This window comes from Mastomys coucha, unplaced genomic scaffold, assembly GCF_008632895.1.
Source record: "Mastomys coucha isolate ucsf_1 unplaced genomic scaffold, UCSF_Mcou_1 pScaffold7, whole genome shotgun sequence".
In the NCBI taxonomy this organism is placed as follows: Eukaryota; Metazoa; Chordata; class Mammalia; order Rodentia; family Muridae; genus Mastomys; species Mastomys coucha.
The window spans coordinates 66,000,661-66,009,378 of record NW_022196913.1 but is presented as its reverse complement, the minus strand read 5'-3'; the positions used below and the strand labels follow the sequence as shown (position 1 = coordinate 66,009,378).

General features: G+C 43.0%; 1 pseudogene; it reads left to right on the top strand.

The window, feature by feature from the left end:
* The first annotated feature begins 524 nt into the window (after positions 1-524).
* The window catches only part of LOC116081534, an 18,438-nt pseudogene continuing 10,244 nt past the window's right edge, over positions 525-8,718 (top strand).

Here is an 8,718-nt window from a genome sequence, read left to right as displayed (position 1 = left end):
GAATAGAAAATGATCCTTCCCACATTCTTTCTAGATGATATTTCACAACATTTTACCAAAGAAGAGAGGGTTAAAGACAAGCTCACCACTAGTTACATATGAGAAAGACATATAATGACATGTGGCTCCAACTCTTGAGTTCACCTTGAAATTAAATCCCAACAACATATGATACAATTGCTGGTTGGTAGAAATTATAAATGATATCCTAAAACACTGATTCCTTACTGTGCATGGAGAACTTTCTGAATCACTTTAGGTGATTTAGTACACCTAAATTGTACTGAGTACATGAATTCTGCATACATGCTTTTCATTTTGCAATGGGCCTAATAACCACTATTGTCTGACTTGGTTCAAAGACATTCTCATAGTTTTCTACAATCATTTGAAAATTATTTGAAGGAATAACACAAAGTATTTTAGTAACCATGGATGGCTCAATTCTCAGGATGGTGTAAGAAGACATTTGTAAAACACTTGTGTAGTCATATCTTCATTTCTCTTCATATGCAGCTTGAGACATGACTCCTGCTGTCTTCCTGGTCATCCTGTGCTTGGGAGTTTTGCCAGGTGCTTCAGCATTTGATCACAGTTTGGATGTTGAATGAGAAGAGTGGAAGTTAAAATATGACAAATCATACAGTCTGGTTGGTATCCAGGAAAATGTCCAGAGGGATCCCAGTGTAAAAGTGTCTAGGCACATGAGAGATCATAGGTGCTGCACCACAAACATCACCACCTTTAAGAGATCACATAATAAAATCATTGTAAGCACAGGATATTCAGACTGTCTTTTCTACTGTATGTGAATGTGGGACCATAGTATCTAGAGATTCCTTCCTTAGCCTCTAATCACCTGCAACTGAAGTCCACATGGTCAGCTTGTGCAGGAGTTTAAATAGAATGAACTGTCTTACATTATATTCTCATCCAGGAGGGAGAAGTACTGAAGAGAGTGGTATGGGAAGAAAATATGAAAAGGATTAAAGTGTACAACATGGAGAATTCCCTGGGGAAGAATTCCCACACCATGGAAATAAATGATTTTGCTAACATGGTGAGTGTGACATGGATTGCTTCATACAGTGTTTTCTTGAATGCTTTACTTGAAGTCTTTTTTTTTAAATAATCATTTGTATATTTTTCTTGAAGACTAATGAAGAATTCAAAAATATTATAGTCAATGTTACATTGCCAGTTGACAACACAAGGAAAAGTCTCTGGAAACATGCACTTGGTATCCTAACTCTTGGTACTGGTGAGATGCTTTGCCCAAATTTGGGCAAAATGGAGGCTTTGTGACTCATGTGAGGAATCAGGTATAACAATGTCACATATCTTTCTTCTTCTCCTCCTCCTCCTCCTCCTCCTCCTCCTCCTCCTCCTCCTCCTCCTTATTCACCATCATCTTCTTCTTCATGTTCTCCTCCTCTTACTTTTTTGCTTTTTGTTTGTTTACTTGCTTGCTTGCTTTGTTTGAGACAGGTTTTCTTGTTTTAAGGATCTTGGCTGTACTTGAGCTCGTTTGGAATCCATACTGCCTTGAATCCACAGAAATCTGCCTGCCTCTACCTCCCAAATACTGGGATTAAAGACATGCACCACCATGCCACGCTATGCCCATCTTCTTAAACCACGTGAATGTCAAAACAGGATGTGTCTATGCATTCAAATTGAATGTGGAGGTATAGTGACCCCTGAATTACTAATATCAGCACTCTGTGGTTAAAAATCTTGTCAACAATTGTTGCAGATTCTCTTTACGAAAGAGGAGAGGGAATGCATTATCCTAGAAGCTTGGAAATCTGTTCTCGGCGCCAACAGTATTCCCAACTCAAAACCCAGCTGACATCAATGAAGAGTTCTCTCTCAGAAGATCAGTTTGAGATTATAACAAGGGAGAAGACAGGGAGAGTCTTCATATGTATTGCCAGTGTCTCATGGCAGGTCTCTGAGCGGCTGCTAAATGGCCCTCAAATTTGGCTACGGTATATGATGTCAGACAGAGGGGTAATGAAAACTCTGCAGTGTTTCTTGAGAGAATTATGGATATTTTCCACTGTTATACGCCTTAAATCCTGAAGATCTGGCAAACACAAACTTGGTGGCACTGGCATTCATAAACCAGTCGGCACTGGATTTAAGGAGAAAGTTGCAGAAACTAGAGAGATTAGGAGAAAAGTCATTGAGAAATTTAGTAGGAGTGGCAGAAAAAGGGTACTGTAACCGAGCAGCCAAAGATGAGAAAAAAGCTAAGGCATGGAAGATGTTAAACAAAGACATAGCAAACATCTTGCTAGCCTATGGTAATTCAGACCAGAAAGAAAGGAGATGACAGTTCCAGAACATTGCAGAGGGGAAGGAGTCAAAAGAAAGTCACCAGTCAGGCCGTGGAGAGAACTGTCTACTGGCCTTGGGTAAGAATCAGTGTGCCTATTGAAAAAGAGAAGGACACTGGGCTAGAGAATACCCAAAGAAAAAGCTTAAAAACAAAATCATGGTTACCGAAGGAGAAGACTAAGGGCCTTGGGGCTTGGCCCCCTCCCTGATCCCAGGGTAACCCTCAGAGTGGAGAGAAAACCTCTAGACATCCTGGTGTATATTGGAGCCCAACATTTGGTGCTTGTAAAGGCTGAAAGGCCATTTCTAATAAAAAAATCCTGGGTCTAGGGAGCTACAGGCACCAAGCAATATTCATAGTCTTGGGGGCTGGATGACTGTTCCACTCCTTTACCATGATCCCTGAATGCCATTCCCCTTGTTGGGGAGAGATCTATTAACAAAATTAGAGCCCAGATCCACATTGACTCTGGGAAGGTCTGGCTGACAGATGGGGACGGAAACCCAGTCCAGGTTCTGACACTTCACCTGGCCTCTGAGACTGAATATAGACTATATGAATTATCAGCCAGCCCAAACCAAGACCTTGATACTTGGCTGGAAAAAATTCCCCAAGCATGGGCAGAGACTGGAGAAATGGGACTAGCAAAACATTGTCCCCCAATATTTGTAGAGCTCAAACTGGGAGCAGATCCAGTGGAAGTTCACCAATATCCTATGTCCCAAGAAGCACCAAAGGGGCCCACCCACCATATCCAAAAACTGTTGGCCATGAGGGTCCTCAGGCCATGTCAGTCAGCCTGGAACACCCCATTATTGCCTGTAAAAAAAGCCTAAGTCCAATGACTACTGTCCTGTCCAAGATCTGGGAGAAGTTAACTATAAAGTAATAGACATACATCCCATAGTGCTTAACCCTTATACCTTGTTGAGCTCTCTACCTCCAGGTTAAAATGATATTCTGTCCTAGATTTAAAAGATGCTCTCTTCAGCTTACCCTTGGCTCCCAAGAGGCAGAAATATTTTGCTTTTGAATGATATGATCCTGAAAAAGGCATTAATGGACAACTTACCTGGACTTGCCTGCCTCAAGGCTACAAGAACTCCCCCACTATTCTTGATAAAGCTCTACAAGAAGACCTGGGTGAGTACAGAGTTAACAATCCAAATATAACTCTTGTTCAGTATGTAGATGACCTTCTTGTTGCAGCAGAAACTAAACAAAGATGCAAAAAAGGGACCCAGAATCTCCTACAGACTCAGGGGGACATGAGATATTGGGTATCAGCCAAAAAGGCATAGCTCTGTAAGATTGAGGTTACCTATCTTGGCTACATTCTAAAAGAGAGTGAACTGTTGCTCTCCACAGCAAGAAATGAGACTGCCCTCAGTATAACCACCCCCCAGAACCCAAGAGAGGTAAGAGAATTCCTGGGGTTCACAGGCTTTTGCAGATTATGGATCCCAGGTTTCGCTGAAATAACCAAACCTTTATATGAGACCACCAGAGAGACAGAAAACTTTACTTGGACTCAGGACCATCAAAAGGCCTTTGACAATATAAAACAGGCCCTACTATCCACTCCTGCTTTGGGGCTCCTAAACATCATGAAACCATTCCACTTATATGTCTACTAAAGAAAAGAAATAGCCAAAAGAGTCCTGACTCAGACTCTGGGAGCACAGAAATGGCCTGTAGCCTATCTGTGAAAAAAAATAGGCCCAGTGTCAGCAGGATGGCCACCTTGCCTTTGCATCATTGCAGCCACAGCATTACTGGTTAAAGATACAGATAACTAACTTTGGGACAGAATTTAACTGTGACTACCACCCATGCAATCGAGGGGGTACTCAAACAGCCACCAGACCAGTGGCTCAGTAATGCCGGAATGACTCACTATCAAACCTTACTAATCAATCCTGGCCGAGTTACTTTCCAGCCACCTGCTTCCTTAAATCCTGACACCCTCCTCCCTGATCTGGACATGCATCAGCCACTCCACCAATAAAGTGAAATCTTGGCACAAGCACACAGTACAAGACCAGACCTCAAGGACTCACCCTTGCCAGGGGCAGAGCTGACCTGGTTCACTGATGGAAGCAGCTTCATTTGAGAAGGACAGAGGAGGGCAGGAGTGGCAGTGACCACAGAAACAGAAGTAATTTGGGCCCAGTCTCTCCCCACAGATACCTCAGCACAAAGAGCTGAAATGATAGCACTGCCCCAAACCCCTACCACAGGAAAAGGGTAGCTGTCAACATCTACAAAGATAGTTGGTATACATTTGCAACTGCCCACATACATGGGGCCATATACCAGGAGAGAGGATTCCTAACTGTAGAAAGAAAAAGTATCAAAAACAAAGGTCAAATACTACAACTACTGGAAGCCCTCGGGTTACCAAAGAGAGTGGCGATTATAGACTGTCCAGGCCATCAAAAAGGAGTAATGGCAGTGGCCAGAGGCAACAACTTGGCTGACAAAACTGCCAAAGAGACTTAAAAGAAACAGCTGCCTTTGTTTTAGCTGCAACCCTACCAGAACCACCCAACCCAAACCTACAGGAATGTCCAGCATATACAGAAGAAGTCGGATGGGCCAGAAATCAGCCCGAGAGCTGGTGTTCAGAGGGCTGGTGGCAGACAGCTGAAGGGAAACTAATATTACCTACCTCCCTGGCAAAGTCTATCCTCAGGAAAATCCATAGAGTCACTCACATGGGAGTAAAACGGATGGCAGAGATAGTGAGACAATCTAAAGTAACCTTCAGAAACATACAGCGTACTATTGAAGATATAGTATTGAGCTGTAAAGCTTGTCAATTGACCAACACCCACAACACTGCCAAACATCCTGGCTTACATCTGCGAGGTAAGAGACGTGGGGCATACTGGGAAGTTGATTTTACAGAAATTCAGCCAGGAAAGTATGGCTTCAAGTACTTACTGGTGTTCGTAGATACCTTCTCTGGATGGACTGAAGTCTTTCCAACAAAAACAGAGACTATAAAGGTAGTGACTAAGAAGTTACTAGAAAACATCCTACCCAGGTGTAGATTCCTACATATGATAGGGTAAGGCAATGGGCCAGCTTTTGTGTCCAGGGTAAGTCAAGATACAGCAAGATACATTGGGGTAGATTGAAAATTACATTGTGCATACAGGCCTCAGAGTTCAGGACAGGTTGAGAATGAATCAGACTATCTGGGAAACCCTAATTAAATTGGCCTTAGAAACTGGCATGGACTGGGTGACTCTCCTTCCTTTTGCCCTATACAGGGTAAGGAACTCTCTTTACTGATTAAGACTAAAGCCTTTTAAAATTGTATATGGTATCCCCACCCCTATTGTGCCTAACTGTAGTCAGCAGCTGTCGCAGAATTAAAAGATGATGAATTAGCAACTAAGGTTAGAGCAACTAAACGGGTTCACAAGCAGGTTTGGCCTTAATGAAGCAGGCTCCATTCCAGAGCCACACAAGTTTCAACCTGGGGGCTGGATCTACAAGAAGAGGTTTCACCAGAAAGCGTTAGAACCTCTCTAGAAAGGTCTGTATGCTGTCTTGTTAATAATGCCAATGGCTGTGAAGGTAGACAGGATCACAGCCTGGGTACATTGTAGTCATGTGAGACCAGCTAACCCCTTCTCCCCAGAAGAAGATTGCTGGAATTTACAGCCTCAGCTGGAATGAAGAGTTAATAAGGGCACTCATCCTTTCAAGTTAAAATTAACTTGATCCTAAGCCTGCTGTTTTTACTGTCAGCTTGAGCTGCTGTTCCCAGCCCATGCCTCCATTTAGAGACCAAAAACCAACATCAGCCTTATGACCTGACTTGGACAATCGAAAATCCTGAAAGAGGTTACAGGGTCCAACTGGGTAATACAAAAAAAAAAAAAGGCACTCGGGAACCCCTTGTTCCCAGACTTAACCTTTAACTTGTGCCAGCTGGCAGATAACTCATGGCCCAACACCAGAGAGACTGGGTGCGATTCACACCCTAAGTATAGATGGGAGATTTTTTTTTTATATATGTCCCAGGGAAAAGAGAACTATGACTTGTGGGGGACCAGAAAAATTCTATTGTACCTCTTAAGGTTGTGAGACATCAGTCGCAGGAAATGGGGGATGGAAAGTGTCAAAAGATGGTTTTATCACAGTTGCCTGACAGGGTAGCAGCTCCCAAGTCCTACTTAAGTTCACCAGCTGAAAGAAACAAGAAAAGGGCTGAGAAGCTAGAGAAACATGGGGTCTCAAGCTTTACATCATTGGGAGAAACCATCTCAGACTCATTTTCGCAGTCAGACTCCTGACAAAATTCATTGTAAACCCCCAACCAATAGCCATAGGGCCAACGTGGATTCTGGCACACCCCAAACCTGTACCCAGGGGTTCTATACAGAAAAATCCTGTGCCAAAACCAGTCCCTAAAAATGACTGCTATTCCCCTGGTCTTCCTCTACCAGAGGTTCCTTGCCCCAGACTGTTTTCTAAATCACACAGAGCCAACAGACCTTCTCTGGTCAATGATGTTAAAAACCTTTCAGATTCTAAATGGTTCCCAGACAGAACTAACCAACTCTTGCTGGCTGTGATATAATGACAGATCCTCTTTATATGAAGGTGTTGTGATTATAACCAAGAAAGACACTGCATGCAGATGGTTCCAAAAAGGCCCGGCCTTAACCTTACAGACCATATCAGAACAGGGCACCTGCCTGAGAAGAGTTCCCGTATCACATCAGCACCTTTACAATCAAAAAGTACCCACTGTTCACTCTAAATGGATTATTCCTCCTGATCAAGCCCAGTGGGCCTGTTCAACAGGATTAACTCTATATGTTCATGGAGAGATCCTTAATTCCCCTACTACAAAAGAGTTCTGTATTCTGGTCCAGAGAGTGCCATATTATTCAGAAGAAATAGTACTGAAGAACTTAACCTAATAAGACATGTTGGGGCAGACCTCATGAGGCAGAAAAGAGAGGCTATTTCCCTGACTTTGTCTGTAATTCCAGGAACAGGGCTAGCTGGAACAGATACTGGAATAGCAGCTTCGATGTTACATGAACAAAACTATAACAGTTTCAAACTAGACATAGATTGAGACATTCAATGCTTAGAAAAATACATTGCACACTTAGAATGCAATGTAGATTCTCTAGCTTAAGTAGTCGTGCAGAAGAGACAATGATTAGACTTAGTATTCCTGCAGCAGGGAGGGTTGTGTGCTACCCTGCATGAAGAATGCTGCTTTTATGTAAATCAATCTAGAATCATAAGAGAATCTCTAGCAAAAGTTAGAGAGAGCATAAGTGGGCACCAGAGAGAAAGAGAAAACTCTATAAGCTGATATCATTCACTATTTGATACTTCCCCATGGCTAACTACCCTTATTTCCACAACCACAGGCACTCGAATAATCCTTTTGTTACTGCTCATATTTGGGCCATGCATAATCAATAAGCTTTTACAGTACATAAAACAGAGACTGGGGACCATACAGCTGATGGTAAAGAGATCCCAGTACCTGCCAGTTAACACAGATAACCTAGGTCCACAGAGAGTCCAAGATTGGCCTCTAAAGTCCCAATAGAAGGGGGAATGTAGTGACCCCTGAATTACTAATACTGGCATTCTCTGGTTAAAAACCTTGAGAAAGTCCAATGTTATGTATGTTTGTCCCTGCAGAAAGCTCTCCCATCCAAGTCAAACTCAATATGCAGGCAGATAGTACAGGGCCCCTCCCCTCTCCACCTCCCCGTGGTGGTGGCTCCACGAGAATTTAGACTAGTGTTAAAACAGCACTACCCAAAGCCCCCCCTTAATGAAAACATCTCATAGAGCCAAGTGCTAACAAGAGACATCCTCCCAGTCGTGGTGTTGCCCGGGTCTGCCAACACTCTCTGATAAGTGGTCGAATTCTCCAGGTGCCTGTGCTTGAGGCCTCAGAAATAACAAACCCAGAGAGGATTAGAGCTCCCTCTGTTTATATCATAGAAAAACGTAACCAGAGGTCACAGACAGTTATGGCTGGCTATAAAATTAGTTCCTGATAACACCAAAACAGGCACCCATTAATCCCCCACCAGCTTCAGTTCCTCCCTAACAAATGGTTATAGCATTTCACTCCCTGCACTCTGAAGCATCCTAGGAATTCCTAATTTTGTATGTAAACGCATGTGTTTCCTAGGCTCGGGGACACATGCGTTCACTTGCTCTTAGTGAGTGAACAGCAGGTGATCTGAGTCTGGACTCCAATAAAAGGCTCGTTTGTAATTACAGTAGACTTTGCAATTCTTGGGCTCATTTGGGTTTTCCCGTGGACCCTTGGGTACAACAGAGGGAATTGGAGTTCTTTTTTTTTTTTTTTTTTT